This window comes from Ochotona curzoniae, unplaced genomic scaffold (genome assembly GCF_017591425.1).
Source record: "Ochotona curzoniae isolate NIBS_2020 unplaced genomic scaffold, NIBS_Ocur_1.0 contig_1, whole genome shotgun sequence".
NCBI classification, from domain to species: domain Eukaryota; kingdom Metazoa; phylum Chordata; class Mammalia; order Lagomorpha; family Ochotonidae; genus Ochotona; species Ochotona curzoniae.
In genome coordinates, this window is record NW_024464918.1 from 5,642,693 (window position 1) to 5,653,425 (window position 10,733).

At 42.2% G+C, this 10,733-nt stretch overlaps 1 long non-coding RNA gene across 1 annotated transcript in view; it reads left to right on the top strand.

Annotated features, from left to right (window-relative positions):
• LOC121158436 overlaps positions 1–10,526 on the top strand; it is a 52,669-nt gene extending 42,143 nt beyond the window's left edge. Inside the window, exon 2 of the long non-coding RNA XR_005884190.1 lies at positions 10,420–10,526. This is a non-coding gene — a long non-coding RNA (uncharacterized LOC121158436). The remainder of the gene's footprint in view (positions 1–10,419) is intronic.
• The last annotated feature ends 207 nt before the right edge of the window (positions 10,527–10,733 follow it).

A 10,733-nucleotide genomic window follows, 5' to 3' on the forward strand; every position in this document is an offset into this window, starting at 1 on the left:
GAGGCAGCCCGAATCTAAGAGACCCAGCTGTTGCGTGCAGGGGTGTTTCAGTCATCTCTTGTAAACCTGTCAGAAAACTTAAGCCAGTTTGCGCTGCGGAGTCCCCATAACCGTAAAATGGGTATGTGGGGCTTCGAGCCCATCTTGGAGGTTTTGCTCCCGGTTTACATCGTCAGCTTTTTCTCTTGCAGCTTCGATGTCAGCAAATTAACGTGCTGGAATAGCTCCTGTTGCACACACACACACACACACACACACACACACACACACACACACACGAAGCAGCAGGTTCTTTAACCCCTTGAGTTGCTATCCCATCAGTTTGCCTCGCTTTATAATAAAAATTCCTGGAGTAATCAATAAAGTTCACATTCACTGTCTAATTTATTAGCTTTTATTCCTTAACACCCCCCCCCCCAGCTCCCTCCCCGACTACAACCAGGGTTTAGTCCCAACCAATGGCATTGCAAGGGTTCTTGTCTATTACAAATGATTTCAGTCTTACCAAAAAATTTTTTTTAAGATTTATTTTATTTTTATTGGAAAAGCGGATATACAGAGAGGAGAGACAGAGAGGAAGATCTTCCGTCCGATGATTCACTCCCCAAGTGAGCGCAACAGCTGATGCTGTGCTGATCCGAAGCCAGGAGCCAGGAACCTCTTCCGGGTCTCCCACGTGGGTGCAGGTTCCCAAAGCTTTGGGCCGTCCTCGACTGCTTTCCCAGGCCACAGGCAGGGAGCTGGAAGGGAAGTGGAGCCACCGGGATTAGAACCAGCGCCCATATGGGATCCCAGGCGTGCAAGGTGAGGACCTTAACCACTGTGCCACCGCGCCAGGCCCCTTACCAAATTCTTTAGTCTTTTTTGACATTCCAGAGTTAATACCTGTCATTATTTATATCTAAAGGCTTATTTTTATTGGAAAGGCAGATTTACAGAGAGGAGATACACACCTTTTATCTGCTGATTCACTCCCCAAGTGGCTAGAACTGAACCCACCCAAAGCCAGGAGCTTGTTCTGAGTCTCCCACGTGGGTACAGGGTTCACAGGTCTTATGCAATCCTCCATTGCTTTCCCAGGCCACAAGCAGGGAGCTGGATTAGAAGAGGAGCAGCCAGAATAGGAACCGACCCGGTACGGGATGCTGGTGCTTGGAGGTGGGGGATTAGCCTGTTGAGAGAACCACTGTCAGCATCGTTACTGACATCTAGAAGTGCCACATCTGGCTTCCCGCTTCCTGGCTCCCTTGGAAGTTTTCTGTTTCTGGTGAACTAGAGCCCGCTGCAGAAGGATCCTTGGCAGGTTTGAAATCTGACCACAAGGATGCCTACAGGCTGAAGCAGGTGGGGCAGAGTGTTCTGAAATGAATGGAGCATTTTCTGTCCTCCTCATTTGACAAGGATCCTCCAAAAGTCTCTCTTCTAGCCAAGGTCAGTCGTGACAGGCTGAAGAGCCTTCAACTAAATCTGGCCTGAAGAAACTTTTGTTCTTATTTATGTGTGTGTTTATGTAACAATAACCTAACTTAGTATGCAAACACACTGAAAAACTAATTTAGGAATCTGTAAACTGTTAAGTCCCATCATAGCAGTTGAACATCAGCTAATTATAGGAGGCCAGCTGCTCAACTCATGTTCAGACAGTGCAGTGCCAGCCGTGACAGCGTAGCTCTCTCATTTCCTACTTGTATATGTCATTTCCTTTTCTCTGAATGCAGATGTAGACTGTACCTGTGGTGGATGGAGCGTTCGGAAACCTTTTTGGTCTGAACTGCTTCAATTTTAGAATCACAAAGGAAAGCCAGTTAGTAAAACTAGAGTTTTCAAAACCGTATCCATATTAGAGAAACCATGGTATGCTTTTTATAAAAGAGGATTTCTTTACTTGAAAACAGAGGGACAGAGAGGGAGAAACGGGGAAAGACACATGAATATTGACACAATTATTTTTGCTCCCAGATGAAGTCTCTGTACTCAGGCACTTCACAGCTGGTGCGAGAGGCATTTACCAAACCAGAATTTGTTACAGGATGGCTTAGACTTCTCATTCCGTGGTTCGCTCCTCGAATGGACATAACAGCTGGGGGAGCTGGGCCAAATGCAAGACTCCATCCGGGTCTTCCTTGTGGGTGGCACGAGGCCAAGTACTTGCTTTAGCAGTTGCATTAGCGGGGATGTGGATCAGGAGTGGGCGAGTCAGTACTTGAACTGACAGCACAGTCAGTGTATTAATCCACTGTGCCACATGCCAGCCCCTGTCTGAACATCCTGCTTTATTAAGTCCTATAGTAACCGTAGTATCATTCATCCCCCCCCCCAATTTTATTTTTAAAATATGTATTTTAAGCTAGTGGACATGGTGTGGAAGGCTTAGTGGAAGGAATTGATGGATATGGTAAACTCTCTTGTGAAGGTGCTAAAAATACAGTGGGGGCTTTTAAGAGCATAAATATGGATAACTGCAGAACTGTATGTAAATGCCACATAAGTAATTTATAGCCTGCACTATAAGGAAGTTACAACAAAGGAATAGCCACTTGTCTGGATATTCATTTGGCATGTCACCATAAAAAAGCAGGGCCTTCAGTCGGTGGAGATAGCCTTAGGGAAGAGTCACAGAAGCTCCCCATTTCATATCTGTTAAATAGAATTTGTAGGAGGCCATTGCTTTACACCAAGCTTTTATATTGGGATCAGCAAACCAAACCAATACAGAATCATTTGCGCCAAATGCCAGGCAGATGGCTGCACTTGAGTCAGTCATGAGCAGCCCGTTGATTCTTTTCTTTAAATATTTATTTATTTTTATTGCAAAATCAGATATACAGAGAGGAGGAGAGACAGGGAGTAAGATCTTCCATCTGATGATTCACTCCTCAAGTGAGTGCATTGGCTGGTGCTGAGCCGTTCCGGAGCCAGGAGCCAGGAACCTCCTCCAGGTCTTCCACATGGGTGCAGGGTCCCAAAGTTTTGGGCCGTCCTCGACTGCTTTCCCAAACCACAAGCAGGGAGCTGGATGGGAAGTGGAGCTGCCGGGATTAGAACTGTTGCCCATATGGGATTCCAGCGCATTCAAAGCGAGGACTTTAGCCGTTAGGCCGCCGCGCTGGGCCCGAGCAGCCTGTTGATTCTAATTAAGCGAACCACTGAGCTGCAGGCAGAAAGATGTCTGTACCTACCTGTTTTCTATCCTTAAATATGGCTTGATCATGTTGCTGGCAGGAATTCTTTGAGGTTGGTATAAACATGCAGCCTCAATTCTGATTGGCTTAAGCGATAAGATCACTTGAATGGTTACGAGAACCAGAATAAAAACCAACTGTAGTCTCTAGGTTTGTTGTCGTTTCATGTTTTTTGACCTAACTGTGGTCATGCTTTAGGAATGATCTGGATTTAGGGCTGCGGATACTGCTGCTGGACACTAGGTGGCGCAAGCAGCATGAATTCTGTGTGATGTGGGCTGTCCCAGATTAACAGACTTCTGATTCATGGTTCCAGGTGCGCCTCTCCATACCCAGGACCCATTACCAAATGCCAAAGGCTGGGGGCAAAAACACCTTGAACTGTCCTTTTCCATTTATGTAATGAGAAATGTGACTTTTCCTCCTCAAACGGTAGTGGTTCATCCAATAAGAAGGGGCTTAGATGCCAGGCAACAGCAATGACATGTAATTACCACTCTTCACAGTCTAGCTCTTCAAACCTGGGATAGACTGCTGCCACCATTCCTTCACTTAAACTGTTCTAGTCTGTTCTGTTTTCAGAAATGGCAGTTTGCAAGCTGGATTTGGGAGTACTTCACATAGTTTATGTAAGTATAGAATTTAAAAGATAGGTTTATTTGATGCAAACATTTTTTTTAAAAAATAGATGGATAGTTCTTTTGAATATACATACCATGAACTTTTGGAAGGCCTCTCTTAAATTTTGACATGAACATTGGAGCAATTATTTTTGCTCCTAAATAAAGTGTACTCAGGAATTTCGCGGTTTAATGAAAGGGGCATTTACTAAACCAGAAATTCTTACAGGATGGCTTAGACTTCTCATTCCATTACATTGATAACTGGAGCTGCAAGCGACTCTTTGTTGGGGTTAAGCAAAAATTGGATCAGGACCCTTGTCATAAAGTCTGCTAGTGAGACCTGAGGATTTGTTAAGATCCACCAAGAGAAACAGAAGGACCTTCTGGGAAGAGGCTAGTCAACTGAATTGTTGTGACTTCCATGGTGGTCATTAGCTATTAAAATTAATAATGATACCAGATAATGGTAATAATGAAAATGAAACCCAGTTCTCTTGGTTCTACAATTTGTAGCTCCAGCTTTCACTTTTAATGTATGCTATTGCTGTAGTATTTCCTGCCAAAAATATGCAGTCCTCACTCAAAGCTAGAGTTTGCCGTCCCAACATGGGAGTACTAATTGGTTAGCTGCTTCAATCTCATTCTTCTTTTCCTACTGAAAACATTCTGGTTATTCTTAGAGCTTCTTCTTTCAGGAACTAAACTTCCCGCCACTGTCAGCTATATGAATTCCTTAAACACAATTTTACCTTAACCTGTAGGGTATCTCATGATCCTTGTTACACTAATTGGCTCAAAGTTAAATATGGGACTGAATCCAGGCCACTGAGCTAAAGTAAATTTTGTTTTAGAGATTACTGGAATAGTGGAGATTGTTAACACTTTTCATTGTGTACTGAATTGGTTCCTCCAATAATCGATCTGTTTAAGTTCTCACTCTCAGTGTGACTGTATTTGGAGATACAGCTATTCATGTTAACCGAGATCAAATGTGTGGGGCTGTAATACATAGGACTAGTGTCCTTACAAGAACGGAAAGGTGTGAGAGGTAGAGATCCCGTACTTCCCACCTGCACGCAATAAAAAGGCCATGTGAGAGCACAGTAAGAGGATTCTCTGGAAGCAAACCCTGCTGGCACCTTGACCTGTGTTTTCTAGAACTGTCAGAAAATAAATGTCTTCTGCTTAAGCGTCCCAATCTCTAACATTTCCCGTGGTTGCCCTGGGACAGTAAGATACCATCTGCACATACAGTTTATAGCCTAGTTCAGCCTTCATGTTGGGTTCATGCAGCACAGGTCCACTAGACATTAACATCAGAAGCAAAGGTGATAGAGAGGAAACGGAATCCTGCTTATGCGGGTGGGGCCTTGCATCAACCTGGCTGATCTCAAACATTCCTGTTTATTTTTTGCCACAGTGGATTAAGTTTGACATTTCTTCCAACACACAGTTCTAACCAATGCAAGGATTTAAACTTGAGTGCACTGAATCTGTCAAATTTTCATTCTATATTTAGGATTTCGTGAGGATAAGACTGAATCGCCACCCCTCAGAGACAGCATAGCTCCTTTGAGAAAAAAAAAATGTTTTTGTCTTGGTTGAACTAAAAGCAAAATTTATTGTAAATGAGGGGGCCTGGTGAATAATGGAGGAAAATAAGGATTCAAGCAGCTTGTATTTAATCCCCTTCTCACCTTTCCTTCAGACGGTCATTTTATCAGCTTTACACTGATTCTTCAAGTGATCTTGTTGCTTAAGCCAGTTAGGATTGAGGCTGTATGTTTTTACCGGGTAGGGTTTTTACTTGCCAAGAAGAATACTCTGTATATTGCTTCTGTCTCTTTCTCTCCTTTTCAGTAGAGTCTTAGAGGCTCAATTTTTCACAGAGACTGTTCTTGCTGCTTAGCACTTTCTCCCTTTCGATAATCATCATGTTTTCCCTTCATGTCTTGATAATCTTCAGTTCATTGGGGATCTTTATCTAGTACAGTGAACCATGTCTTCACTGATGGTGAAACATGCTCCTTTGTTATGATTTACGTTACTCACCAGTCTGTGGGCTTGGATTGATTTGCGTCAAGTCACTGAGGGAGGGGATAAAACTGAAGGTCTTGGGGCTGGCTTAAGGGGCCTGTGTCCCATACCAGTGACTGGATCTGGGGATCATATCAGGTTCCTGCCTTTGCTTCCTTCCAGTACAAACCCATAGAGGCCCCAGGCAAAAGTCTCAAGTAGTTGATTCCTGCCAAGTGTGCAGGAGACCTGGATTAAGTTCTTAGCTCTTGGCTTCGGCCTGGCCAGTTTCAACCATCAAAGACATTTGAGGAGTTAACCGGTGAGTAGGAGCTTGTATTCTTATTTCTCTCTTTTTCTTTCTTATTCCCCTCTCCCTTCGTCTTCTCCCATCTCTCTTTCCCTCTGCCTCGTTACTCTTAATGATAATAATAATAAACACTATTCAGTTTTTCTGCAAGAGCTTGTCATTTTCACATCATGTTTCCCTATTTTTCCTAAAGATGTATTTATTATTATTGGAAAGGCAGATTTACAGAGGGAAAGAGAGATAGGGAAAGATCTTCTGTCCACTGGTTCACTCCCCAAATGGCTGCAATAGCTGGGGCTGAGCCAAGACGAAGTCAGGAGCCAGGAGCTTCTTCTGGGAGAAGTGTTCCCAGGCATTGAGACATCTTCTACTGCTTTCCCAGGCCACAAGCCGGAAGCTGCATGGAAAGTGGAGCAGCAGGGACATAAACCGGTGCCCATGTGGGATCCTGGTGCATGTAAGATGATTTAGCCTCTGAGCAATCATACTGGACCTCTACACTACATGTTCATATGCGTGTCTCAATTCAATTGAAAGAAGTGGTGGCTGCCTTGATATATCATAATGATTAGTTTTACACATTTAATTTCTAAGCACAGTAACTTGAGAGTGCACACAGTATATAGAGAACTTGTGTCAGCATCCGTAGAAAGTTGCTGGATTCACTTGTTGGCTGATCCAGCACATAAACTCCCTCCTGCCTTTTGCCACTAGGTGGCAGTCTCGGCAAACATTTTGTTAAAGAGAGCCTCTGCTGGAGAGATGGTTGCATTGGTCAAATGTGTGTATTTGTTATATGGTTTACGTCAGTCATCTGAGGTCACAGTTGTCCCTATATTTCCCCGACCTCTGCTTAATCCACTTGCCTCCTGCTTTTTCTATGGTTAGGCCCTGTGAGTAATGATTAAGAATACAATCTATGTATGCACTCAACATCTAGATTCAATCACAGGTCCCGTTACTTCCCAGGGAGGGCCTACCTGTGAGAAACTAGTTGGCCTTTGCATTCCTTGGTTTTCTCGTGTACAAAATGAAATAAAGTATCTAATTCAGTAGGTCATTTTGCAGCTTAAATGAGCTAACGTTTTTATTATAATGGCAGCAAATCGACCTGTTTGTTTCTGCTAAAATATCATTTCACCAGGGACCCCTTTTCTGCAGGATACATCTCTCCCATTTAGCTCATAACGTCCAATGTTTCTCCTTCAAAACACTAACAGGAGTTTCTGATCATCTATAATTTATGTGTGCCTGCCTCACTGGCTTGTAACTCTTTGGAAGTTCAGAAACTTATCTGCTTATCTCACTGCAGTTCCTCCCATTAGAGGCCATAATATCTAAGACGCTCCAGCAGGAGAGTTGCTGTACCTGGGGCATAGTAGATACTAAAACTAAGTTTGACCAATGTCAGGTAACTGGTATAAAATGTATTGACTTAAATGAGCAATCTATAAATTCATGGATTTCTTTGAGATCAATATGACTTGAAAAAATTGCTATTCTTAAATCTGAGTGAAAAGTACTGGATATTTATTAATAAATTTACTTGAAGTAAATGTCCCTGAGGTACTACATTAAGTAACTAGCTTATGAATGTGAAATTTTATGGCTTCATTCACCTTTGACCATATAGATATCTCTCACTTGAATCCAAATTTTTCTTTTTTAAAGCAAGATTTATTTTTACTTATTTGAAAGGCAGAAATATAAAGGGAGACTATCTTTTCTTTGTTGGTTCACTTCCCAAATGATTGCAGTGGCCGGGGCAGTGCCAGGCCTAGGCCTGGAGCCCGGAGCTTCTGTTGGGTCTCCCGTATTGGTGCAAGATCCAAGCACTTGGGCCATCTCCTGTCAATCAGAGGTAGAACGGCTGTGGCTTGAACATAGGAGTTGCCAGTGTTGCGGGCAGAGGCTTAACCGCGATGCTACAAATCAGCTCCCCCAAGTTTGTCCATTGAATATTTATGTATAGATATAGTAACTTCAGTTCGAGTGTTTGAAACATACCAGAGAACTTAATACATATCATAGCCCTCCTGCAGAGGATCATAAAGCAAGTAAAATACTTTTTTTCAGTAAAGTAAATGTTTGCTTTGTGTAAATACCAGCTTTCACATAATAAGTTCTCTTAAAGAAAGAGCTAACCTTGATCAATTAAAATTTTTTCCTTAGAGATTTATTTATTAGAAAGGAAGTGTCACAGAGAGCCATTGAGCTCCATCACTGGTTCACACTGGTTCCAGTTGGCTGCAAGGTCCTGGGCTATCCAGGAACTTGTTGCTTAAGATGCGTCTCTCCTGGGTGTGGCAGGGCCTCAAACAGTTGCATCACTTTCCGCTATATTTTCAGGCTATTAGCTTTGAGCTAGGTCAAAAGTGGAGCAGCTGGGGGTTGAACTGGTGGCCTTTTTGGATGCTGGTATAGCAAGCAGTGGGTTTCCTTACTATGGTAGCCCCAGTGATTTTAAATTTTAAAACTCATATTTTCTTAATATTTTGGCGTAATAGCGTGCAAAAATAATCTGGCACATGTTGTCCTTTTAACTGTCTAAGCAGGAAAGTATTTAAGAGTACATGATTTTAATAATCCTTGAGGTTCTGTTGTTATAAAATGATAAGCAAACAAAAGGCCCAAAAGCAGTCATGAGGAGTGTTGTTTTTAAAAATACTTTCATGTTTCCAAAGTTTTCTCAAAATACGAAACCTGAAATGTGTTTTGTGGGCTTGAAATACAGATCCCTGAAGCTCCTTCTCCTCTTGCCGTGGTGATAAAACTTGAGCTGCCTCGTATAATCAGGTGTGTTCCGTTCTCTTCGGCAGTCTCTGTCTTATTGGCTCTGTTGATTTCTCCACTACCTGGCAGGATGCTGGGCCCCTGGCCTTAGCACAAATGAGGCCTATCACTGTCCATGTAATGTGTTGTTGGAAGAATCTGGCCACTTTTGATAAATTATTCAGTCTTGTAAAATACTTCTAGAACCAAAAGTTCTGGAACTCATCAGGTGTCTTCTCTGACAGCCCTATCTCCTTTGGCTCTCAGATCACCCAGGCAGCTGGGGTAAAGCCCATATTCTCCCACGCAGCATTCCTCTTAGGAAATTCAGATCTCTGGGCTTTGGCACTGAAGCCATTTGGTGTTAGTTCAGGGATGAATAATCTCTGGGGGGCAAATAACCTTTTAAATGTTGGAAGACTAACAGTTCCAGGGATCGGTGTGCCTTTTGCAATTTGTAAGAAAAGTCAGCATCTCCATGACTACATTTGATTTAGGAAGGCCTTGATTATTTTTCTCTCTTACAAATTAATATGGAGACAGGCATCAAACCTGTGATGTTTGCACTGGGTCCTTTTGTATCTAACTGAAGTATGGCTTTGGAGTGATACAGGTGTGCAATCATTATGCAGTTATGTGTCACTTAATGATGGGAATGTATTCTGAGAAGTGCATTATTGGAACATTTACTCCTTTTATGAACTCTCTCATCCATGTTGTATGAATATCAGAGGATGCATTTACACGAACTTAAATGGTTTAGGGTTTGATCGCTGGATGTGGTCTCTTGATATATTCAAAACATGCAATAAACCCTATTCCTATAAGGCTGCTGCTTGCCAACATGGTAGACTATATGACATTAAATTGGGATACACTCCAAAATATAATCACACACATAGTAAGTACATAAATTAATAATAGTCATTATCTTTGCAAGTATTATTTACTGTATATATAACTGTATTGCTATGCCTTTAGATGACTGGCAAAATAACAGATGTAATTACAAATACGTTACCACGAAGGCATTCATTATACACTGTCCTAGTGTATTTTGATGGCTACAGTGGCACTAACCAATATAATCTCTTAGCTACATTATTCTCATAGGGGACTATCTTACTGTATACAGTCTATTGTTGACTAAAACATTGTTAGTGGCATGTTCATGAAGGGACATGAAAAAGTATAAGGAAAACTCATAGAACCTTTAAATTCCATTTCCCATAAACTTAAAAGTTTCCTTGGATATGATTGAAGGCGGAGAGTTATGGTGTTGTTTTGGTGACTGTCATCTTCCCAGGTATAAAATTTCAGCATAAGGACAAATATGCACCCTAAAAACAGAACCAGAGTTCAATTCTTGAAGATAAGAGCCCATTAACAAGGTTTAAATCTGATCCAAGTCAACATGGGAAAAACATGCTTAAAGAATAACCTCTGATGAAATTGCTGGAAGATCAAAGTTGCCTTCTAGTTTCCCATAAGGTAATCAATGTTTCTCTAATCCTAGGAAACACAGGAATGCAGGTTCGAAGAGCAGCTTCCAAACAGTGCTCTGCACTGGAAGCACCTTGAGAACAGACTTTCCCAACTCCTCCATGCCCAGGCTGCTCCTAGCACCAATTAAAGTGGAATGTTTCCAGGTGAGTGCCAGGAGTCTGTTTTTTTAATTATTATTATTTTTTAAGATGTATTAATTGTAGTTGAAAGGCAGAGTTACATACTCAGAAGGATCTTCCATCTTCTGCTTCACTCACCCTAATGGCTGCATTGATTGGAGCTGGGCTAGCCCAAAGCCAGGAGGCAAGGGCTTCTTCTGGGACT